Source organism: Aotus nancymaae, unplaced genomic scaffold, assembly GCF_030222135.1.
Source record: "Aotus nancymaae isolate 86718 unplaced genomic scaffold, 86718_ANA_hifiasm-v0.15.2.pri h1tg000043l, whole genome shotgun sequence".
Classification (NCBI taxonomy): domain Eukaryota; kingdom Metazoa; phylum Chordata; class Mammalia; order Primates; family Aotidae; genus Aotus; species Aotus nancymaae.
The window spans coordinates 13,681,469-13,707,130 of NW_026988457.1; the positions used below are offsets into that span (position 1 = coordinate 13,681,469).

At 45.9% G+C, this 25,662-nt stretch overlaps 1 protein-coding gene across 1 annotated transcript in view; it reads right to left on the reverse strand.

The window, feature by feature from the left end:
• Nucleotides 1-1,403: 1,403 nt before the first annotated feature.
• The window catches only part of VWA8 (von Willebrand factor A domain containing 8), a 421,567-nt gene continuing 397,308 nt past the window's right edge, over nucleotides 1,404-25,662 (reverse strand). Inside the window, exons 49-52 of the mRNA XM_012476777.2 lie at nucleotides 23,006-23,193; nucleotides 20,757-20,912; nucleotides 19,935-20,149; nucleotides 1,404-3,193 (exon numbers count right to left, since the gene is read on the reverse strand). The gene's annotated coding sequence lies outside the window, so the exon portion shown is untranslated. The remainder of the gene's footprint in view (nucleotides 3,194-19,934; nucleotides 20,150-20,756; nucleotides 20,913-23,005; nucleotides 23,194-25,662) is intronic.

Here is a 25,662-nt window from a genome sequence, read left to right on the forward strand (position 1 = left end):
GATGCCTCTCAGCACCAGCAGCTTGGAAAACCCTCATCCCCTTTGCTGATGTTCACCATGCTTTACACAACCTTCCAGGTGTGATTCTGGTGTTAAGTGCAATTGCAATGTTTCTCAAGACTTTATAGACACATTGTTTTGTTTAAAATGTAGTGTTGTGTTTTAGGGATATAAATATACATTTGCCTTAGATAAATTCTGGCCAAAAAACGTTGTTGAGAGAGATACTTATATTTTTGAAGTTTGCATATTAAAAACCAAGTGGCATCCTGCAATGGGGATATTGACCAGGAAGATGTTTTCTGGGGAAGGTCTTGATTTGAAGAATATCTCCTGAATGCCAAGGACTTTCCACATTTTAGCACTAATGCCCACATTAACCTTAACCCCATTTTACAGGTGGAAATATCAGGGCTTTGTCAGGGCCCCACTGGGACTGGGACTCAAACCCAGGTCTGTTTGGCTCCATAATCTTCCCACGATCTGATTCCATTTCTTGTTTTCTGAGCATAGCTGAACAAAGCTGTCGTATTCAAGAGAAAATACCAAACTAAGAGAAATAGAAAAAATAGAAGATAATAGAATTACTCAAGAGTATGAGGCATAGGTTTTTTGTTTTTTAACCTTAAATTTCTATTGCTTACCCATCCCACTGAGCATGTTGTATTCCATATTCTGTCCAGGATGCTGAGGTGAAAGGGTGTGAGCATTGAAGGCGAACAAATGTGGGTGTGACACCTAAAGTATCAGTGATTCGCTGTGTGTTGGCCACTTTACCCTTCCCGACCTCAGGCTTCTCAGCTTTCAGACGGGGGTGATGACATTTTCATCAGAAGATTGTGGTGAGGGCAGTTGTGTTCGTGGCACATTGGATATTTCTAACATGTACAAAGTTAAGCATTTTGATTTACTTTTATTTCTATGTATATGTACTTCCTTAAAATGCCAAGAGCTTTCTCTTGCTATCATTGCTCCTTTTGAAACAATTTGATTTTCAAGTCTACTGTCGATTGTAATGTTAAAGATTGAGTCACTGACTGAAATTCAAGATTTAAGTCTGAAACAGTCAAATTGAACCCTCAAAGAAAAGAAAGAAAGAAAGAAAGAAAAAGAAAGAAACTGCGTATCGGAAATCAATACTGTGGAAATGAACTATATTTGCCATTATGAATAATGTCCAATATAAGAAAATGCTTCTGGAATCCAGTACAACCTTTAAGTACCAATGATACTTATTTTTCAAAAATGTAATGGCCTGCCATTGCTTTGAAATGCTTGCTTAGGGCTTTTCTCACGCTATCTTAAAATGTACGGATTCTCCATTTTTGACATCCATTTCACATGTAAAACAAAACAAAAATCTACATTGGCCTTGATAATGGGATAATAAAAAGCAAGTAGTGTTAAAAAAGATCCAACGATCTTTATTTTTAGAGATGAACCCATTAAAACAATTTAGGAAATGAGGGGCAAAAGGGAAGAAATAATATTGCTAAAGAACATGAGCATAACCACGAATGCATTTCAATGTTTAAGAAGGTTTGATAAATGAATAATAAAGAGAATGCTACTTTTTAACGCAACTGAAAAAAAGATTGTGGTGAGGATTAAATGACAATAGTGGACGTAAAGTCATGTAGATTTGCGGTTTCAGATGGTAGACTGAAGACACTTGTTTACTTCTCCTTCCACCCAGGATGCCACAGAAATTACAGAAAAACTGCCAAAAGGTAAGGCATTCATTCTCTCTCTTGCTGCCCTGTGGAGAGATGCCTTTTGTCATGATTGTAAGTTTCCTGAGGTCTGCCCAGCCATGTGGAACTGTGAGTCAATTACACCTCTTTTCTTTATAAATTAAATAATAATAACAATAAATCCAAACTCGCCAGGCATGGTGGCACATGTCTGTGGTCTCAGCCACTCAGGAAGCTAAGGTGGGAGGACTGCTTGAGCCGAGAAATTTGAGATAAGCCTGGGCAAGAGAGTAAGACCTTGTTTTATTATTTTTTTTAAAGTCACAACTGCTGGAAGAACATCAGACCCAAAAATTGAGGAAGTTACTGGAGGATCAGTGGAGGACGGCACTGGAGTGGTGTAGAAAGTGGACTCCGTTTCTCATTTCCCTTCATTGCCACGTTTCTTCTGAGGTATTCAGGTTCGTACTACTTTGGCCTGTGTTGACTCTGGGAACCACTACGATCTGGATTCTTCTACCATGATTCCATTGAAACTCTTCTTATGAAAGTGTCTCATGACCTCCCCCTTGCTAAGTCCAGTGTCCGGTGGTCATATCACTGTCTATATCTTAGGCAACCTGTTAGCAATATTTGTGATAGTTTTCCACTTCTCGAAACCTTGTCTTTTCTTCATTTCCGTGACACTCAACCCTTTGGTTTTCTTCCAACTCACTAGTGGCTCTGCTTTGTCTTCTTGGCTGACTTCGCTCTCTCTGCCTGATCTCTCGACATCCCTGTTCCCCAGTCCTGACCCCTTTTTCATCTTCGATATTCTTGATGAGCTCCTCCATTCTCACAGCTTTAAACACTATGTCTCGATGACTCCTGCATTTATCTGTAGTCTAGTTCTATCCTTGAAGCTTCAGACTTGCATACTCAATTGCATTAAAAACAAAACAACAAAAAACCTTTTTAGCTGGATGTAGTAGCCCATGTGTGTGTTCTCAGCTACTCAGGAGGCTAAGGCAGAACTGACTAAGCCCAGGAGTTAGAAACCAGCCTGGACAACATAGCAAGACACTGTCCCAAAAAACAAAAACAATCTTTTTCAAAATAAATTTTTTCAAATTTATACAAAGCTTACAAAAATAAAGATAGCACAGAAAACACCTGTATATGCTTTACCCAGATTTACCCACAGTTAACATTTACTCCATTTGCTTTATTTTTTTCTCCCTCTCTGTATGGTCCTTTCAATAACACACACATATATAATGTGTAACGTTATGCATCGTGTGTGTGTGTGTGTGTGTGTGTGTGTGTATGTGTGAGTGAGTACATTTTTTTCCCAGAACCATTTGAAGTCATGGTCCTTTACTTCTAAACATGTCAGTTTTCTTAGGGATAAAAGGTTTTCTCTTACCTAACACAGTGAAGTTATCAACTTCAGAAAATTTAACATTTCTTCCATGCTTCATCTCTTTTTTGTTGAACTTTTAATTTTTTTATTTCAATAGCTGTTTGGGGAACAGGTGGTATTTGGTTATATGGATATGTTCTTCAGTAGTGATTTCTGAGCCATGCTTTATCTTGTCTATGATTCACAATGCAATTTTGTCAGTTAACCCAAAAATATCCTTTACGGCTTATTTAAAAGACTCTAGTACAAGATCTAGTCTAGAATCAGATATTGCATTTAATTGTGATGTCTCTTTGGCCTCTAATCTGGAATACTTCCACAGCCTTTCTTTGTCGTTCATGACATTGACATTTTTAAAAAACCTGAGTACAATTTTATTGAATCCTGATAGTCCCTGCCCCCACCCCATGAAGTCGGAACTATTATTATTCTCATTTTGCATACAGGGAAACTGAAACATACAGAGGGTAAGGAATTTGCTTGACATCACCATTAGTAAAAATCAGAGCTAGGATTCAAATCTGTACTAAACCCATCGACTTGACCATCTTAGAGCTGCTTACTTTCAATACCTTCATAAAACTGACAAAAATATCCTTATTAATGTTTTAAATTTATATTACACTGTACATTGACATTTTTGAAAACTACAGATCCCTCTCATTTAAAAAGAAATTTTAAATAGGACTTCCTCCTTTTGGTTTTGCCTGACGTTTTCACAAGATTAGGGTCAGGTTGCTTGTGCCCTGCTGGAATACGACTCGGTTAGGTGTGTCCTTCTCAGGGCATCACATCTGGAGGCACACAGCATCTGCCCATGCCTCATTGGTGATGGTAATTTTGATCACCTTGTCAAGGTGCTGTTTGATTTCTCCCCTGTATAATCACTGGTTCTTCCCTCCCTCTTCCTTGTAAATAACATGTGGTCTGATCCTGTTTCTCATCAAAATTTACCTCTAGATTTAGCATCTACTGATGATTTGTCCCTGACCCAACCTTTACTAAGATGGCTGGGACTTGGTGCTTTTCCAAGTCCATCCGACACTCCCTCCACACTGACCTGTCAACCCTTGGTCTTGTGCTGGAAGTAAGACCCTCCTTCTCCCCACCCATCTGTTTACTCCTCTGTTGATGATCAGTATGGACTCATGACTTTCTTCTTTTCATGGTTAGTAACTCCATACTGTACTTCTTTAGGTGCTGAGATTGCATTTCTTTTGAGATGGAGTCTTGCTCTGTAGCCACAGTGCTCTGGAGTACAATGGTGAAATCTTGGCTCACTGCAACCACCCTCTCCCAGGTTCAAGCGATTCTCCTGCCTCAGCCTCCCAAGCAGCTGGGATTACAGGCACATGCCGCCATGCCTGGCTAATTTTTTGTATTTTTAGTAGACACAGCTTTCACTGTTTTCCCCAGGCTGGTCTCAAACTCCTGAGCTCAGACAATCCACTCGCCTCAGCGTCTCAAAATGCTGGGATTATAGGTGTGAGCCACCATGCCCAAACGGGATTGCATTTTTGTCATCTTTTCTTAGCTGTCTCACGGACAATTCACACTTGTCCAAAACAGAACTCTTGATTTCCCTCCCCAAACTAATCTCCCACCTGACCTTGGTCTTTCCCATCCTGGGAAGTCATTATCATCCACCCAGTGGCTCAAGCCAGAGACTTGGGTGTCATCCCTGAGTCCTCCCTTTCCTTCAGGCCCTCACCTAATTCATACGCAAGTTCTCTTCTGGAATTCAGTTTTGCAAAAAAAAAAAAGAAAAAAGAAAAAAGAAAAAGAAAGAAAGAAAAAGACACACATATACACACAAACCTCAATTAATGAGCTAAATGGAAAGAGCTAAAGATTGAATTAGTGAGCTGGAGGAGTGGTTTTCAAATTTTATTTCATATTGGAATCACCTGGGGAGATGTTAAAGCTCCCAGTGTCTAGGTTGCATACTATATAAATTAATGAGACTTTCTGAGGGTGGGTCCAAACAACATCAGCTTTTAAAGCTCTCTCAATTTTGATGAGCAAAAGAGGTTTCCCAGAAGGAGAGGCAAAAGGAAAAATAAAATAAAGTATATAGTTGAGGAATCTGTTTGACAGATTTAGGACTTTCTATACCCATAGGAGATCCAATGGGGGAGAAGGGAGAGGAGGAAATGAAGGAATGGTATATAGTATTAATATATTCATGGATGTGAAGACTTAAGTAATTTATAACTTCAACAAAAGATATCCTTACGCCAATAGAATTTTTTTCATGCTATTTGTAAAACAGACCCTTGACTTCCTAAGGAAAAGAGAATGTGTGAGAACATTCAAAGTCAAAGGGAGGCTAGTTTCCAGTTCTCAGATGTCAGAGTAGAGGTTCGTTGAATCTTTCTTCTCAATACGAGGCCCCAAACAACAAAGAGAATAAGAAACAGAAATGGAAACTCAATCTTTGATTAAACTAGGAAACATCTGAGGCCCAGCACCACATTTGAGGAAGGGCTGCCCAGTGAAGAAAAGGTCAACAATGTGGGGTGAGGATGCTGAATGTGTTGTGACTGCAGCAATCCGCTCCATTCAGCAGAGAGGTTCTGCAAAGTGAGAGGTGCACTGGGACCCAAATCAACAAAAACTTACCTGAGACTGAGGTAGGAGGCAGGCGAACTCCGACCCAGGTTGAAGTCTGGACAAAGCTGGGAAGAGGTGCCAAAAGCATGGCTCTTTAAGACACGCCCACCAGCGCCATGCCGGTTTACCATTGCCATGGCAACACCCAGAAGTTACCACCCCTTGCCACTGGCAGCACCTGGAACTTACCATCCATTTTCTAGCTAATTCTGAATAGCCTGAGCCTTAATTACCATATTATGAAAGTAGGTCTCATTGTTGCCCTGGCTGCTACTCTCAGCACACTGCCTCTTGAGTAGCCCTGCTCTGAAGGAGCAGTCACGGAACTGTAACCCTGTTTGCCTCAATAAAACTGCCCTCTACCACCAGATAGCTCTTGAATTCCTCCCTGAGTGAAGCCAAGAACCTATCCTGCATCAAAACCATGAGAACAGAGTATCAGGACCAAGGGCAATAGCTTCCCGAGACCTGTCTCCTCTAGGAGAGGCTGTGCTGAAAGACAGAATCTTAGGTAAACCATCTTTGCAGGAGACATTCTGAGGGTGAGGCAGATGGAAGAGAGGGACTGAATTATAAGAACCTCTGTAGTTGCCAACCTCTTTTGAGTGGGGAGAAAACACATATTTTTTGTTTCTATCCTCTCTACTCCTGGCCTCCCACCTTCCCACCATGCCTCCTCCACCTCAACAAGACACCTGACCAAAGATGGCTTCACAGCAGAATTCTATCAAAACTTTTAAGGAAGATACATGCAATGTCCCTAGAAAAGAAAACACATCCAATTCAACAAAACACTGACACTGAAATATCATAAAAGGAGTAAAATAAAAAAGGTTGCAATTTTACTTATTAATGTTGTGCAAAGTTTAAATTAAATTATTAGCTAATGGAGTCCAACAGTATGTTGGAAAAATAAATCAGTATGATCAGGAGGATGTTATGCCAACAATGGAAAGATATTTCAATATTAGAAAATGATGAGTATAGATATTCACATGATTACCTTCATAGTTGCTGATAGGGCATTTGGCAAAATTTAATAAACATATTTGACTAAAAGTGTTTTATAAACTAGGAACAGGCAAATCATTTTAAACAAATAAGTGGTTAATAAAACAAATACAGATATTTCAGAGTTGCCATTGTGCCCAAAGTAGGAGAAAATGAGAACCATTCTAACAGAAATAGCAGGAGGAAGTTTCTATTGTTTGATGTTATTCTGGAAGTATCAAATCATACATGTAGACCAAAAAAAAAAAAAAATTGTAAAGAGAGAGAGACATTTATAATTATTATTAGGTTATTTTATATCTGAAAAACCCAAGAAAATAAGCTGAGGAGTAATTTCTTATAACAAGGGAAATTCATAAAGTTGCTGAACACAAAATCAAGATGCAAAATAACTTGCTCTTCTATATACAAATAATAACCAGTTATAATGGAAAAAAGGAACCTGTTTATGACAACACAATGACAAAATACTCAAGTGACAAGACACACAAGATCTAAATGAAGAGGACTTTAAAATGTTGTTGAGATAAACCAAAAAAAGCCTTGGAAAAGATGTAAATACATAATCTATTTCTGTCTAGGGATGATTAAATATCATAAAGATGGCAATTTTCCATAAGGGAATCCATAAATTTAATACAATCCTAATAAAAAATACCAATAAGAAATGTTTGTGACTAAAAGTCCACAGAAAAGTGGACATGCAAGCACAGCCAGGACTTTTCTGAAAAAGACAGAGACACCTGATGGGGCTGGGGAGCACGGTGGGGACTCAGGAAATAGCTCTATCAGAACTGAAAACCATCTTTAAAGCCACAGCAATTGAAGCAATATTGTACTGGGCATGAATAAACCTACAAATCAATGGATCAGAATGGAGAGTCCAGAAACAGACACAAACACATATGCAAATACATGATAAGATAGCATTGCATGCTCATGAAGGGAGGTAGGCTGTTAAAACTAATGTTTATACTCTGGAGAGCCATTTGGGAAAGTGCTACGGACTGAATGTTTGTGTCTGCCCTTCCCAAATTCACATGTTGAAATCTTAACCCCCCAATGTAATGGTATTAGAGGTAAGGTCCTTGGGAGGTGATTAGGTCATGAGGGTGGGGCCCTCACGAATGGAATTAGTGTCCTTATAAGAAGAGACAGCAGAGAGCCTGCTTCCTCCCCCTCTCTCTGCTCTTTTCTCCTTGTGAGAATACATTGAGAAGATGGTAATCTGCAAGCCAGAATGAGGACCCTTTCCAGACACAGAATCTGCTGGCACCTTGGTCCTGGGCTTCCCGGACTTGAGCCCTGTGAGAAATACGTGGTTATTATTTAAGCTGCTCACTCTATGGTATTCTGTTACAGCAGCCCAGGCTGACCAAGACTGAAAACTGGTTCCCTGCTTCACTTCTCCTATGAACAAATTGCAGTTAGATTCAAGATTTAACCTTATAAAACGAAATTAGGAAAGCATAAAATTTAAGACAGTTAAAAATAACTGTTACACAAAACTCAGAAGCCATAGAGAAGATTAATAAATTTATTAATACAAATAAAATAATTCTGCATAGCAATCAGACAAAAATATCACTATAAACAAAGTCAAAAGAGAAATGATGCTTTGATGGAGAAAGGATGGGGAAAATATTTGCAACAGAAATTAAATTATTGAATATAACAATGTTATATTGTTATATTCAAGTCAAGTCAAAAATAAAAAGACCAACCTGTCAAAGAAAAAGAACAAAGGACAAGAAAAGGAAGTATGAATGGTCCTTAAACGTATGAGAAAATGCCTGACCTGCTCATAATAACATAAATGCAAGTACAGACAATGAGATGCCATTTTCCATCTATGTAGTATCAAACCAAAAACTTTGACAGCGTGTTGTGTTTTCAGGGATGTGGGGAAGCATGTTTACACATCTAAGGTAAGAATATAAATTGGTGGAACCTCTACCATTGTTATCAGAATTAAAAACACATGTAAGTGCTCTTCAACTACAGTCACACGTCTGAGAAGTTATTAGACAGATATGTTCACATGTGTAGAAGGTATGTGCATGCATACTTCCCGAAACATTATTTTGAAAAGTAAAATCTGAGAAACAAGCTTAGTGTCCACAATAGGGGACTGGATAAATAAATTACACAGTTTTCATACAGTGGAATATACAAGAATGAGGCAGCTTTTTACATACTGATAGGAAGGATTTTAAAAATACACACTGAATAATTACATAACTGTATGCTGATATATGCCTAGGATATTCCTGGAAAAAAATGGAAGAGATTTTCTCTGGGGAGGAAAACTGGATGGCTGGGGAACAGCAGTGAAAGAAAGAGGGTGACTCTATGCCATGCTTTGTGAGTTTTGTACTCTGGGCATATATCATCCATGTTTTAAAAAGAAATAGCCAAAAGAATCAGAAGAGGGGCTTTTATCTCAACCAAATAGGATATATTTTAAAGTTATAGAAATGGAAATTGTGACATTGCTATAGAATAGGCAAGTAGATCAGAGGGACAGAATAAACTCAAGAATTAGACTGTCTTAGTCTGTTTGTGCTGCTGTAACAACATACCATAGCCTGGATGGCATATAAATAACAATTTAGAAGAACTGTCTATAAGAATTGTTTCTCACAGTTCTGGAGCCTGGGAACTCCAAGGTTGAGGCATCAGCAGGTTCAGTGCTGGCTGAGGACTTGCACTCTCTGCTTCATAGATGATGCCTTCTCACTGTGTCCTCACATAGTGGAAAGGAAACCGGAGCACTCTGGAGTCCCTTTTATAAGGGCACTAATCCCATTCTTAAGGGCTCCACCCTCATGGCCTAGTTACCTCCCAAGCACCGTACCTGCTAATATCATGACACTGGGGATTAGGTTTCAGTGTATGAATTCTGGGGGACATAAACATTCAGACCATGGAACAGACCAATATACACATGGGTGTTTGGTGTGTGACAAAATGGCACTCCAGTATGTGGGGATAGATGGATCAGTAAGCACAGCTGGGCCAATTGGTTATTCACAGAGAAGAAAATGGTATAGAATTTCCATCTTGCATTATTCACGAATGTACATTCCCACTTGTTGAAAGGCTTAATGTCCAAAACAAAGCCACAAAATATTTTAAAGAAACATAGGCAAATATGTGGTTTTTGACTTTGGGGTAGGGAAGTCCTTAAAAGACACAAAAAGCCCTCCCTCTGCACCTCCCAAAATGCTGGGTGAGGTGACAGCTGTAGTTCGAGCTATTCAGAGGCTAAGGCAGGAGAATCTCCTGAACCCAGGAGTTTGTGTCCATCCTGGACAACATAGCAAGACCCCATTCCTAAAAAAGAAGAAGGAAAAAAGGATGAATGAAAAGAAGGAAGGACAAAAACTCTTCAAATTAATATCTCTCTCTCTCTCTTTATTTTTTTAGACAGAGTCTCATTCTGTTGCCAGACTGGAGTGCAGTGGTGCAATGTTTGCTCACTGCAACCTCCGCCTCCTGGGTTCAAGCGATTCTCCTGCCTCAGCCTCCCGAGTAGCTGGGATTACAGGCACGTGCCACCATGACCAGTTAATTTTTGTATTTTTAGTAGAGACGGGGTTTCACCACCTTGGCCAGGATGGTCTGGAACTCCCGACCTCGTGATCCACCCCTCTTGGCCTCCCAAAGTGCTGGGATTACAGGCATGATCCACTGCGCCCGGCTTTATCTCTTAAATGTGTGTGTGTGTGTGTGCGCGCGCGCGCGTGCACACTGTGCATTTATATTCCAAACTCATAATAGTGGTTCCCTTAGGTAAGGTTGGGTATGGATGGGGTGGGAATGGTGGGCTTTAGCTTTACATGTAAAGGGCTTTAAAAATTATTATTTAAGGAATTTATTATTACTGTTAATTATTGTCATAATTTCAAACTATTTCTAATTTTTTTTTATAGAGATGGGGTCTCACTGTGTTGACCAAGCTGGTCTTGAACTGTTCCCTTTAACTGATCCTCCCACCTCAGCCTCCCAAAGTGCTGGGATGACAGGCATGAGCCACCACCCCCAGTGTCTTACCCAAAAATAATGTAAAAAATACTCCCAAACTGAAGAAAGTCAATATATCTTTAGAATAAAAGAGCCTGTTGAGAGTTGAGCATGAACAATGAAAAAAAAAGATTCAAACCCAAATATATCCTCTTACAATTTCATAATGACAATGATACGTAGAAAAATCTTAAAAGCTTTCAGAGACCAGAGACTTTCAATTTATACGGCAAATGGTTTCTCCCAAAGCAAACCATTTTCAGGAGCCTCTGGTCCTAGTGTATTCCTCTTGCCCACCTACATCTGTCTGAGTTCTGTGGTAATAGAGGCCCTTCAGCTAATGTCCCACCCGCAGAAGGAATTGCTGAAGCCGCTGTGAGAGGGAGGTCAGCTCTGGGTTTGAAACATGATAATCCTCCCCAGTCTGCTCCTTAGGAATCTTGTACTGAGGTTTCTGTGTATCCAGGAGCAGGTAAAATGAAACTCCTTTGAACAGAAGTGAGCTGCGCAGCCCATTGTGGGGCCCCGAATCCTGACGGTAGTGTTTCTTACTTCCCTACTCCTTGTAGACCAAAACACCTGATGGTTTTGTAGGATTTTCCAAGATACTTTTTTTACCTACTCGATTGCTGAGCGATTTTAAAACGTAAGATGCAATCAACCACCCAGGCTACGAGCCTGTGGCACAGAGCTGGGCCCTTTGTCCTAAGGCTGCAATTTCAGGAATTTCTTAGATAATGCGTCTTTTATGTGTTGCGATGATGAAAGGCTCTAGTGGAACTCCCTGTTTACATAAAATGTGACATTTATAAGTTTCCAGGAAAAGGCCCTGCCTGGCTGGCAGAATGGAACCACCAGCAGACTGAGAATCAGGCGGGGATGCTTCTGATGTGCACGTTATCCACACCCCATGGGACACAGCCCTTTTGCCAATGGTTGGTGGAACACAGGAAAGGCATGTTCAGAAAGACCCTCTGATTTCAAACCCATGCAGACACTCTCAGCCCTGCTCAGGCTGGAGCCCGGGATGCTCTTGTTGCAGCTTCAGGAGGAGCCTCAATTTCCCTCAGAAAGGATGTCTAAATCCTCAGAATGCAGTGGCCCAGTGCTATACGCAGCAACAAATGTGAAAGAGCAAACTGGAAAAAGACTTGTCCTGTAACAGATGGAGGATGAATATTATTCCCATATTTATTCTTCTGGCAACGGAGTGTGAGAGGAGCTCATCTCACTACACCCTCGTATAACTGGAACCATGAGAGATAAAAAATGACATTCCGCTTTTAAGGGGCATTGGTTGAGTGCCTGAGAAGAAAACATTTTTCCTTATGATTGCTCCTTTTTATTTTGTTTTGTTTGTTTCACAGTCTGGCTACAAGGAAATGATTGTTCCTTTATGTCTCATCTGTGAATTTTCTGCCCATGTCCTTTGTCATACACCTATTGGGACATCAATGGATTTGCTGTTGTTGGTCACCTGGCTTAAGTGTATTCAATCCAAGTACACTTGGCCTGTCATATATATGGAAAATAATTTTCCTAACTTGCTTGACTTAAAATTTGGTGGTTGCTGTATTTTGTCATGCAGAAACCTCCAGTTCTTAAGTGATCATCAAACCTGTTGCTATTTCCTTTTAAAGATATCTCCCCTCTTCCTTTTGTAGGGCCATTCCGGAGGAAAGAGCTTCTTGCGGTAGATTCTTTCTGACAATGACTGACTTCTCTGCAAGTCAGGCAACAATAATGATATCGTTTCTAACAGTAAGTGTCAATGCACTTCAGCTGATTTGATGACACTTGGGGACAAGGACACAGTGGCATACCAAGAGTAGGTGGTGGGAACAGCCTACCCTGCGTGCAGGCAGTAAAGGAGTGCCTTATGTGCAGCATCGTTAAAAACAGTAATAAAACTGACTACAGGGTGGCCAGCTTTTTATTATCACTATATGCTGGTTATTCTAAGCAATGTCCGTGATAAAGTACTTACTCCTTCCCCCAAACCATTTATTAGTCTAAGTCCTAAACAGTTGGTGCTATTAGTGTTGCCTTTTGGTGAAATATGTCCAAGCCTAAAGAGTGCACATTTTATTATTTATGTGCTAATAAACATTGCCTTCTACATGGAGGTTAATCTGGAACACCTCCAATTATGCAGGATATAAGCAGAGTCAGTTGCAGGCTGGTTTCAAGAGTCCGTTTACAAGGGTGACAATTCAGAATTGTTGGCGCTTGCTTCTGGGGCAGTCGGTTTCTCCTACTCCAGATCTACTCCATATTTCCGCACTGAACCAGGAGGGTGGAAGTGAATGAGGCTCGCCCGATGAACTGGACTCAGTTCAGTTCTGCCTGTCCGGGTGTGAGCCAGTCTCTGAAGCTTTGGAGCTCACTCTTTTGAAAATGTTTCTTTGTGCACGGCCCCACTTAAAAAAATACATTAGGGTGATGATTAATTCATGACTTTTTAATTTTTGTATTGTAATATTTATTTTGCTTTTACTAAAAAGTTTTTACTGGCAAAATTATATATACAAAGTTCAATCCTGCCACTGTTTTCTCTGGCCATTAGTATTCCTTTCATTACATTATAACCGAAGATTATTTCATTGTATGTGGGGATGTTGAAGGTGATCTTCTTGAAACTAACACAAGGGGTGTGCCACAGCAGGTGTGTTTCCCAGTCTTCACCACAGAGCCTTGTCACCTGCAGGGGGGAAGGGCGGGTGGCAGGTACGGTTGTGAAGAAGGGATGGCCAGCGGGACTGGCTGGTTTCTTATCATTCAACTTCCATTCAACGCAGGTCAACTCTCCTGGGGTCGTCCTGAGCAATGCTGCCAGACCCATCTTGACAGTGCCCACCTGGCCTTGGGGGATAACCCACTGAATACACAAGAGTGTCCTCTGCAGGCAGCCCTGCTGCCCCTCCTTGCAGAACGTGTTCTTTCCTGCTGCTGGTGGGCAGTGTCTGCAGGCAAGATGCGTCACTGTGGTCTCTCTCCATGGTGACCAGTGATTGGCTGGGAAAGGGCTTCCTCCAGCTGCTCTCCACCCGGCAGAGGCAGGAGAGGCAGTGCCCCTTGAGCCTCGTGGTGCTGGTGTCTTGGCTAGTCTCTGAGTACTCGCTGGGGCCACAGGCAAAGAGAAAGCAACTGTCTTTTCCTGCCCCACAAAACTGCTGACATGGTTTTGACACTGTCTGGAGTCCTAACGTCAGGCTCACTTGGCATAAGCAGCTCAACTAGAAGAGCAAGTGTTCCCACTTGCTCAGGGTGTTAGACCATGTGACTGTGTTAGGTGTTGGTTCAGTTCTGCGTTCTGCCAGTGATTTCAGGAGGGTCAGCCCTAGGTTGTTATCTCTGCCAGAGCTCCATGCCACCTGGAGGAGCCTCAGGAGCTGTCCAGTTTCAGAAAGAGACAGCTCTTTTTTTGGAGCTGATCACAAAGATGCTTGGAGTCAAGGGGACTTACTTTGGTTTTTAGAGATGGGATCTTGCTATATTGCCAGAGTGGAGTGGAGTGGTTATTCACAGGCACAAACATAGTGCGCTACAGCCTGGAACTCCTGGGCTCACACAAGCCTCCTGCCTTATCCTCCTGAGTAGCGGGTGTTCCAGGCATGCACCACCGCACACAGCTTCTTACGGCATTTTGACCTCTTAGAAAACCCTTTCTGGCTGGGGAGACACTGGCCTTCTGGAGCTAGTCAATCCTTAGAGACAGCAAGGGGGCGTGCCTTTTTTTTTTTTTTTTTTTTCTATTTTTTGAGATGGAGTTTCGCTCTTGTTACCCAGTCTGGAGTGCAATGGCACGATCTCGGCTCACCGCAACCTCCGCCTCCTGGGTTCAGGCAATTCTTCTGCCTCAGCCTCCTGAGTAGCTGGGATTACAGGCACGCGCCACCATGCCCAGTTAATTTTTTTTTGTAATTTTAGTAGAGACGGGGTTTCACCATGTTGACCAGGATGGTCTCGATCTGTTGACCTTGTGATCCACCCGCCTCGGCCTCCCAAAGTGCTGGGATTACAGGCATGAGCCACCGCGTCCGGCTGGGGGCGTGCCTTTGAAATGCAAACTACCCAGCCCAGGGCATGGCATACCTCATCCATCTGGCCTGCACACCCCAGAAGGCTATATTCCGCTGCCTAATCATCCCAGGGCCAGATGCTAGTCAGCTGGAGACCACCCTGACAGCCCAAAGCCCTTCAAAATTATCTACTAGACCATCTTAAGCTGTTCACCCTGCCCTGGCTTTCCCAAGGGGACTCCAACAAAGGCCATGGCCCAGACTCTCCCTGTGCCCCTGCCTTCTGCCTGCTGACCAACACGGGTGCTTCCCCTGTGGCCCCGCTTGGAGTGTGGTGACCCCCCTCTGAAGACTGTGAGTATAATGGACTTCATTCTCCTGTGCCTTCCTGTGTCTCCTCTTGTGGCCTTGCCTGACCCGACCATTGCCTAAAAGGACACAGAATGGGGAGGCTGAAAACATCTTCGCTGTTTGCCTCGGGCTCATACCTGTTCCCCTTAGGTGTCCCTTTCTCTTTCTCCAGCCCCAGGTTGAGTGATCCATTCATGATTCATGTCCTGTGCTGGGCAACTTGTTCCCACCCCATTCAGGGGAAGGTGATGGTGGTTACGTCACCATAGTGGAGATGTGGCAGTAAACAGATTCTCGTATGAATCATTCTTGGCATAACTTTGATGTCACATAATAATGATGATGATGATGATGATGATGATGATGATAAAAGTCCCCTCTCCCACCAGAGGTGGGATATAAGAAGCAAAACTTGAGTGAGGGTGGAAAAACCCATCCTGCCATGGTATAGTTTTTGCTTAAGCAAAAGTCTGCTTAATGAAGACTCATCTCTTGGCTCTTAACTGGGTCTCAGACTGCATGCATGAGAGAGAGAGAGAGAGAGAGAGAGAGAGAGCGAGAGAAACTAGACACACACACAACCGTGTCCACACAGATGGCCTCACCATTACAGTCAGGCAATAGGACATTTGTGTGGGTCCCGTTTTTGAGAAAGCTGCTCTGTCTCTCCTTCATGCCCCAAACCACAGGATAAGTTAACTGAAGATGCATCTCATCTTCGCATGGAAGAGGGGGGCGACCACACAAGCCGTGGGGACCAAGCAGTGCCTGGCGCTGTCCCCAGGTGAGTGGCAGAAGGGCTGGGGATTAGTGGCTGCAGCAGCAACCCCTGTGCTCCTCTTCTGGTCCCTTCACACTTCCATCTTTTTTCAGCTGTTGACCATGATTGATGTATTGGAAAATGTTTTCTTGGTTGTGCCCCTGGATGGTTGGTTTTTTGAGATGTGGGGTCAGTCTCTTAATCTCACTTGTCTAACAAGAAGATCCAAACAACAGCTTTCTCCTTCTGGGTTCAAATGGGATGTCTGTTCAATGCACACTCTGCACACTCCGCCCCTCCAACATGCAGTTACTCTCTCACGTGGGGAGCTCTGGCCTGAATCACTGACTGCTTCCTTTGACTACACGCTCCCTGCCTGCCTCTGCCTGTGTTCCCTGCCTCTGTTTACCAGGCTCCACACTCCAGGCTGATGGCCTTGACTTCCCCTTCGGCTCCCTGCACCACTGAGTTAGTGGCAGCAAGTAGCTTAATCAACTTTATTGGTGGAGGATCCAGGGGAAGGCTGTTTAACTCCCTGTCCAAGCTCTTTCTTCCTCTCCTCCTAGGCCAAGGCCTGGGGCACTAGCTGGCCACACATGGGCGATGCGGCCTAAGTCACCTCTTGAAGCACTCAGTTGGACTGGTCTTTCCTGGTTACCTGAACCTTCAGGGTTCTTCCCCAGCAGGATGGAGTTAAAGGGCCCAGCGTGACCAAGACAGCATTGGGACGGCAGGAACCAGTCAGCAGTGTTAACCTCTCTCTAAGGCCTGGCTTATACTCAGAGAAGACCAGCCTTTGACCCAGCACAGCAGGCCAGGGCTCTGCAAACAGCCCCGATACTCCGAGAGGGGTGTTCAGTGTTAACATTTCCATCTTCCATCCTAAGGAGATGCCTGCTGGGACTTAGTCTCTGATGTGAGTGTTTTCTTCCTCCTTCCGGGGAGGGCTTGGAGCTAAGCCTCAAAGCAGAGTGGCTGACAGCGTGGGAGAGGCTTGGATGTGTTGCTGGAGAGGAACATTCTTGCCACCCCCATCCCAAAGAGGTTGTGGGGACAGGTAGTCCAGCCCTCCTGGCCTCTTTTCGGGCTGGAGAGAGGTTTGGTCTAAGGCACAGTTTTGGGAGGCAAATCAGCCTCCCTGCTCCAGCCTCCTCCTCCCAGAGGGGTGTTCAGTGTGTTTCCACCCCCAAGCTCCCACGGGCCTTAGAAAACTGAGGGCTGACTCTGGGGGAAGCAGCCTTTGGCATTCCTGGGGCTGTCGCCTCAGCTCTGCCGCTTACCAACAGTGTGGCTGTGGCTGAGTCACTCAGCTCTCTCTAGAGTGGGGATGGAATGAGGCCTTTGCCCCAGCATTAGGAAGATCCAGTGAGTTTATATATGCCCAGCACATCACAAGGTCCGGGTAATTAGTGGTTAGTACTATTGTTGCGGCCACTCATCCATCCCTCTTGTAATTGACAGTTTACTTTCTGTCTTCCCCAGAAGCTCCTCTCTCCATATCTGTGCCATCTGCCTCTCTGACCCCAGAGCCCAGCATCAATACATATTGCTGGGTAGGTGGTTGAATGAATGAATGGATGAATTTATTGTTATGAAGATTAAATGAGATGTTGTGAAAGCTCCGGGAACAGAGTGACTCCTTATCTGGAGAAGGGAAGGGGACAGGCCATGGGCAGCTCGCACTGGAGCAGGCCCAGGGATATGCATGAGGCTGGGATTGCAGCATTGGAGCACAGTGGGAGAGGCCAGTGCTGCTCTGGTGAAGGTGTCCAGGTACCTCCGGAGCAAGGCGGGTCACCTGTGCTGGTGGCTTTTTACTTCCGACTTCTGTGTGCACTCGCCTTCCAGCCCCTTGGCCTCCCTAGGGGAGCTGCCCTCCTGGACCTGAGCAGTGGGTGACAGCCGCAGCCCATCCACAGGGAAAATGCTGTCGATTTCCCTTCAGTATGAACTCTCACATTTACATTTTTGCCAAGCTGGAAATAACAATAACATAAACATGCCTCCACGGCCCTGTCCCTCTATGAAGGGAGAGGAGAAAAAAGTGCAGCCCACTCCAGGAAACAAAGTTCCCTCTGTTAGCAGACACGGGCTTCTGTTTAAGTCCCCAAGGCCCCCACGGCTGCAGTGGAATCAGCTGGGCCTGGCCTGCTGGGTGTACTGGGCCATCTGGGCAGCCCCTCCCGAGGCCAGCCTTGTTTACCACCGTGGGAGAGGGGCCACTCCCAGCCCAGCTGGGCACCCACGAGGCACTGACCAGCCAGCCCTGTGGGAACCCAGGGCCCTGAATGCCTCTGCTGCGCAGAAGGGTCAATGCTGTGCAAACCCCTGCCCTGCGCAGTGTGGTCAAGGGCACATCACGTCCCCAAGCACAGTGTCCCCAGGTTCCACATCCTTCACAACAGCCTTCCTTTCACTGCCTGCTTAGGAAGCAGAAAAGGTTAACATTTCCATCTTCCATCCTAAGGAGATGCCTGCTGGGACTTAGTCTCTGATGTGAGTGTTTTCTTCCTCCTTCCGGGGAGGGCTTGGAGCTAAGCCTCAAAGCAGAGTGGCTGACAGCGTGGGAGAGGCTTGGATGTGTTGCTGGAGAGGAACATTCTTGCCACCCCCATCCCAAAGAGGTTGCGGGGACAGGCAGTCCAGCCCTCCTGGCCTCTTTTCGGGCTGGAGAGAGGTTTGGTCTAAGGCACAGTTTTGGGAGGCAAATCAGCCTCCCTGCTCCAGCCTCCCCCTCCCATGGAGCTCTCTGAAGCCTCCTCTAAGGGGCCACAGACACTCCCAAATCCCTTGCTCTGTTTCTTCACTGCCTGTTCTCAGTCCATTACCTCATGGGCCTACTCTCTGCTTTCTAAAGTGACAATTCATCTATAAGGAAGCCCTTACACTGCAGCTGGGGGTTTGTGGTGCTGCACCCTCAGCAGGCACCGTGGCCGCACGGCATTGGCCTGAGACCTGAGCTCCTGGAGCCTAGGCCCTGAGGCCCATGGTGAGCATCTCTGTAGCTACTCAGCCAGCCTGCCTCAGCCTGTGATCATTAACCTAGGACCTTTCCCTAGCACCAGCATCTGAGAGCTCAAGGAAGACATATGAACTTCCTGATAGCAGGACAGAGCCAAACCATCGCCTGAAATCATCAGCAAAAGTGAGGGGAATGCAGGACTGGTCACCCCAGAAACTTCTAAATTTTTAGCTAGATGTAAATCATCCCACAGATATTATAGCTTTGGCTGCAATGTGGACATTGTGAAGGGTGTTTTGCCTCTTTTAGGGGTGCAATGGAAAAAGGCAAAAACAAAATGAGAAAAAAATCCAAAAAATGGATAAAAATCTTTGGTCAAGTCCTGTAAAACTGTGACCTGAGTTCTCAGAGTCTGTGGGAAACACATCACAGTAGGTCAACTTATTTCTACCTTCAACCCTAGCAACCATCTCATGCAAAAAAAAAAAAAAAAAAAAAAATTGACCAGGTGTGGTAGCTCACATCTGTAATCCCAGCACTTTGGGAGGCCAAGGCATGGGGATCACCTGAGGTCGGGAGTTCAAGACCAGCCTGACCAACATGGAGAAACCCTGTCTCTACTAAAAATGCAAAAATAGCCAGCCGTGGTGGTGCATGCCTGTAATCCCAACTCCTCGGGAGGCTGAGGCAGGAGAATAGTTTGAACCCAGGAAGTGGAGGTTGCAGTGAGCCGAGAGCATGCCATTGCATTCCAGCCTGGGCAACAAGAACGAAACTGCATCTCAAGAAAAAAAATTGAAAAACAAAAAAAGTTACATTAATATACCACAATTACTAGCTTAGTTTTTATTTTGTTGAGCTGCTTCTGGTTTAAGTATAGCATACATATTTGAAGTCTTAATAGTAATTGTGACCACAAAACTGCTGACAAGTTTTATGAAAACCCTTGACAGGTAAACGTGAGGCTCTTAAAGAGGAAATCCTCAGTCGCCCCTCATTTCTAATTTATCTAGCACAGTCAGTAAACATCTCTTTCAGAAAGGATCGAAGACAAATAGAAATACATGAAGATACAAATGAGTTCAATACTTACTCTTGTATAGATCAGCGCTGTCAACCAAAGGGTAGCTTTGTCTTCCAGGGGACATTTGGCAATGTCTGCAGACATTTGTGGTTGTCGCAGCTTGGAGAAGGAAGGCGGCTGTTAGCATCCAGGGTTACCGACTAGGGACTCTGCAATGCTCAGAATGGCCCCCCACAACAAAGAGTTGTCTGGCTTGAAATTCCATAGCGTCAAGGTTAGAAGAGCTGGTATAGAAACAATGAGAGACACAAAATGGCGTAAAGGTGTAATTACTGTGTTTTAGGAATTTGCAAGCTAGCTCAATTTCAAAATGCTGCGTAATAAAAACAGCCTTTAGTTTCTCATATTTCTTTCCCGTGCTCTGGCCCCTGTTTCAGATTTATGGGAAAGCCAGGAGTCCCGCCATGCTTCTGAGTGAGGCATTCTGGGTAGCACCGAGGGGGCAGTACAGGGACAGTGGTGTGGGGGCCACAGGCAGATGGCCCCTGCTAGGCTTGGCTGTTCACTGAAATCTGCACTATTCTTGGGGGGACAGTGAATGACTAAGCCATTTTTACCTGCAGGGGGTCTGCAGCTCTGAAGACACCAAAACCAGGCCAGGCAGCTCTGGAGGGGAAGGCAGTGAGACCAGAGTGGGCACAGAGCACTGCTGGGCCGCGTCCAAGGCCAGTCGGCTTTCGGAATCTCGTCCCGCGTGTCTGTTTGTGATTCTCTCACTCTCCTCCGGCTTCTGGCCCTACCATGTTCTATGGAGCATCCAAAACTGGGGAACTGACACCACAGGGCCCACCCTGTGCTCTCATTTCTGGCACATTTCACAGTGGGCCTTACCTGGGAGGCATGCGGGGCAGGGCCCAGCCCACAGGAGATTCTCAGAGCTGTGGACAATGGTCCTGCAGTTGAAGAAGGGAGTCCTCGCTTCTAGAGCTCCACGTCTGAACATTTACAAAGAAATGATGTGATAGCCGGGATTTGCCTCAGAGTAACCTGGAGTGCAGAGACAGAGGCTAGGTGACAGGAAACGAGAATGGCCATGAGCCCTGGGGACAGCCCATGGGGGTCTATTCTGCGTCTCTCTGTGCTTTCATATACGTCTGAAATTGTTCATAAAAATATCTATAAAACATACTTGTCCCCGCAAGGCCAAGGTGTGGAGTGGGGGCCAAGGTGAGTGAAGGGGCCCCTGTTCTCTTTTGGAGAGAGTTACTTGGTTTGGAGTGAGCATTTTTAATGTCTCCCCATTGATCTGGAAGAGTGGGGCTCCTGTCAGGAGTGGGTAGGGAGGAGCCCTGGTACCAGTGGCTGGGGGAGGCTGGAGGCTGGCTGGGTCTGCCAGGACGTGCTGGTGAAGATGTGGCTCAGGTCATCCCCGCAGAGCAGAGCTGCCCTGAAGCAGGAGGCCTTGCAGGGGTTTGAGGAGGCCGAGTCCGCATTCAAGAGGCTGCAAAGACAAAGCTGTCCTGATGCTGGGAGTGACCTTGGGCCGAGAGCGTGGGCACGAGCCAGGCCTGAAGGTGAGGGACTGACTCAGAGGCGGTCCCTGGAGAGGGAAGAGGATGAAGGCAAATCAGGAGGGCTTGTCCCCGAGAGAAGGGCTCCTGGGATTTCACAATTTGAGGTCCGTCTGATGCCTCCTGCGTCCTCTGCACTTGCACATAGTGTGGCACATAAAAGTCAGAGGTGACCTGAAGACACGTGCACCACAGGGATGCTGTGGAGACGCCCTACAGGGACCTTGCTGCGGGGCACATCTGATTTCTGGGGACTGGCTCTTAGATGAGGGCTGCAGAAAGTTACCTAAAGACAGCAATGGGGAGGTCTTCAGCGAGCCACTGCCTTGTAATAAACCACCCCAAACTTAACAGCTTGGAACACAAGTGTTTATTCCCTGCCATGGCTCCACAGGTTGACCAGGCTCAGCTGGGCAGTTCTTGTCTGGTCTCACTTGGGGTCTCTCGGGAGGTTGCAGGCAGAAGGTACCCAGGGCTGGAGTTCCCTGGATGCTCTCCCAGAGGCCCAGAACAACTGCCTCTCCACGTCGTCTCAAGGCCTTGGCTTTCTATGTGGCCTCTCTATGCGATGGCTCCATGCAGACTTTCTGGTGAAGGGAGCTGGGGGCTTCTCACGTGGAGGCTGAAGGCTCCTCAAAGTGCAGGAGCAGAAGCCTTCTTAACACTTAGCCAGAAGCTGGCCCAGCATCACTTCTTCCTCTCCTTCCTTTGGTTAAGCTGTTGTGGCCAACTCAGGTCCAGGGGAGGGAAATAAATTCCACTTCTTGATGAAAGAATGACAAGTAATTGTGGCCATCACTAATCCATGATAGGGACCCAATCTGGAGTCTGCACAGAAGTGAGGGGGCTGTGGCCGTGTTAGGTGACACCGTCTTGTAGACCTGGGAGATGCCAGAACCGCCATCTCTGGCTCCTTCCCTGTGTCCTCGCTGACTTGGACAGGCAATGGGGTCATTGTAACATCTTCAGATGCTTCTTGTCCTCATGTCTTCAGCTATGAAGTGGCATCACAGTGATCTCTCTCTGGAGCCAGGCCTGGGTCCACCTGCCAACTACCTCCCTGTGCACAGTTCTTGGAAGTCATTCATTTGCCTGACCAGAAACTGAAGCCAGACCTGTCCCCGCCCACTGAGGCACCTCCATAAGGTCAGCTTCGGCCATGTGCTGGTCACCTCACTCACTTCCTTCTGGGCTCACAGGAAGGAAGGAGGTCTTTCCAGAATACAAATGAAGCACCCCTCACGTCTGCACGTGCTCACATCCTCTAGCCCCTCCTCCCAACAAACCTTAGAGGAAACTGAAGTCCAGAAAGGTCACCACCTGCCTCAAGGGCACACAGAGTCTTGATGGAGTCAAGACTCGGGTCCAGGTCCTCCTACGGCAATGCGTGTCTTCCCTGCAGGCTTCCAGGGGCAGGCAGGTTGGGGGATGGGTGCACAGGGAGTGCCATCATCCCCACACCCACACTCCTCAGGGAGTCTCTTTCCTCAGTTACAAAGAGCCGTGGCTCGCTAGTCAGGACAGATGTTAGCAATTTTCAAGGAGCAAACGTTTCTCATTTCGTCTTACCTTAATCAAGTTATTTGGGCTCTGTCCACAAAAGTGTCCGAGGAGCAGATGACTGAAGAGGGGTCACAGCCGCTGCCAACTTGGAGGGGGCTCCTATGCAATGAATGTCTGTCTGTCTGCAGGATGTGGTGTGGCTTGCTAATGGCATGAATGTGGGGAGCAGGAGCCTGCGTCTCAGCCTCCTGCACCTGGAATTGAAATTGGACCTGTCTGTGGGTCATTCTGCCCTGGGGGAACCGCCATTCTCTCACTCTCCTCTGGATCCTGGCCACCACCCCAGCCTGTCCCAGTGCCCATGGCTGGGAAAGGTACATGCAAGACATCGCTGGCTCAGCCCGCACTCTGTCACCTCTCTGCCACATTCCACACACCATGGGCCCTTTTGGGGGACTTTCTAGGCAGGACTTTGCCAGATTGCATGTAAAAATAATCTTTGAAATATGCTTCACCTTCAAAGCAGGGCTAGAGATGGAGAGGCATAAGGCGAGACCAGGAGGACTCGGTGTTTTTTCCGAGAGTCTGATTCTATTTCAGTGCTGAGTAGGAGGAGAGTGCCCTGCAGCCTGTCTGCTTCAACTTAATTTGTAAGGACAGGGGTGTTTCTTCCCCCCACAGTGCCTAGGCCCTTTCTAAGCACAGTTGGAATCAGCAAACATCAAGAAGCACTGCAGACACACTTGCTGATGGCAGGTAATTGCTCTCAACCTTGGCTGAATACTAGGAAACTTTAAAAACCACAGATGTCTGGCTCCCACCCCCACATTCTGGCAATTGGCCTGGAATAGGACCCCGACAGAAACTCCCCTGTGATTCTACTGTGCAGGCAAGTGAGGCCTCCTGCCCTGATGCCCACACCTCCATTCCTACCAGCCCTGCTGGATTGAGCCTGACTTTGCCTCAGCTCTGGTCTGCTCATGGGGATGTCCGGGCTATTGCCTCATCACCATCATGACTGGGACAAGCTCTGCTGCTTCCCAGTACATTCAGGCAACAGGACCAGGGGAAAGAGGATCTCAGTTGGAGATGTCCAAGGTGTCTCGAATCAAAAGATAAAACTTGCAGATGTCTGGCTCGAGAAGACACCGCAGAAGTCATGCCATGCCATAACGGGGGCTGCATCTGTGAGGGAGGAGCATGGCCTTGGAGGCAGAAGGTCAAGGTCAAGCCTCACCCTCTCTAAGCCATCTGCTTGGCTTCCCCATCTCCATAAATGGCAGCTTCATGCTTTCAGTATTGCAAGCCAATGGCCTTAGGGTCATCTTTGATTCCTCTTTCTCTCACATTTCACATCTAATTCATCAGCAAATCTTGTTGGCTCCACATTCCAAATATATCCAAACTCTGACAGCAGCTCACCGTCTCTGCTAGCATCTTATCAGGTCTGAATTACTGCAACCACCTCTTAACTGGTCCCTCTGAGTCCATCTCTGGCCCATGGCAGCCAGAGGGGTCCTTTCAAAATGCAATTCAGAGTATGTTGCCCTTCTTCTTGGAAACTTCATTGGATTCTAAACCTACATCAAGGGATATCCCAAGTTCTTACCGTACTCTCTAAGGCTGGCCGGGTCTGGTGCCTGCTGTCTCCTGGGCTCATTGTCAGCTGCCCTCCTCCTCATTTATGCCAATCTGGCCACCCCAGCCTCCTCGCTGTTCTCTAGGATTTTTATGGTCCCACCGCAGGGCCTTTGCACTTGCTGTTCCCTCTGAATAGAATGCCCTTGATATTTGCACAGCTGGCTACCTTCCTTCCTTCAGGTTTCTGTTCAGTTATTATCTTATGAGAGAAGCCTCCCTGTGTACGTTACTTAAAAGTGTCCCCTGGCCGGGCGCGGTGGCTCAAGTCTGTAATCCCAGCACTTTGGGAGGCCGAGGAGGGTGGATCACGAGGTCAAGAGATCGAGACCATCCTGGTCAACATGGTGAAACCCCGTCTCTACTAAAAATACAAAAAATTAGCTGGGCATGGTGGCGCATGCCTGTAATCCCAGCTACTCAGGAGGCTGAGGCAGGAGAATTGCCTGAACCCAGGAGGCGGAGGTTGCGGTGAGCCGAGATTGCGCCATTGCACTCCAGCCTGGGTAACAAGAGCGAAACTCTGTCTCAAAAAAAAAAAAAAAAAAAAAAAAAAAAGTGTCCCCTAACCAAATTCTAGCCCTCTTTTTTTAAAAAAAAATTTTTTTTGGAGACAGGATCTCACTCTGTTGCCCAGGCTGGAGTGCAATAGTCTGATCACAGCTCACTGCAGCCTCGACCTCCTGGGCTCAAGCAATCCTTCCACTTCAGCCTCCCAAGTAGCCAGGACTACAGGCATGCACCACCACACCTGCCTAATTTTTGTATTTTTCTGTAGAGAGGGGGTCTCACTGCCTTACTTGGGCTGGTTTCAATCTCCAAGTGATCCTCCCAACTCGGCCTCTCAAAGCGCTGAGATTACAGATGTGAGCCACCGCGCCAGGCCCCCTCTTTCCTTTTGTTCTCAGAGTCTGTCACCATCCACATATTATACATTTACCTGTTTACTTGCAGGCTCTTGCCACTAGAATGTGTGTTCCCTAAGAGCAAGTTCACTGTGGTGCCTCCAGCGCCCAGGACGGTGTCTGAAACACAGCAAGTGCTCAGCGAGTATTTGCTGAATGGGTGAGTACATGTATGAGGAA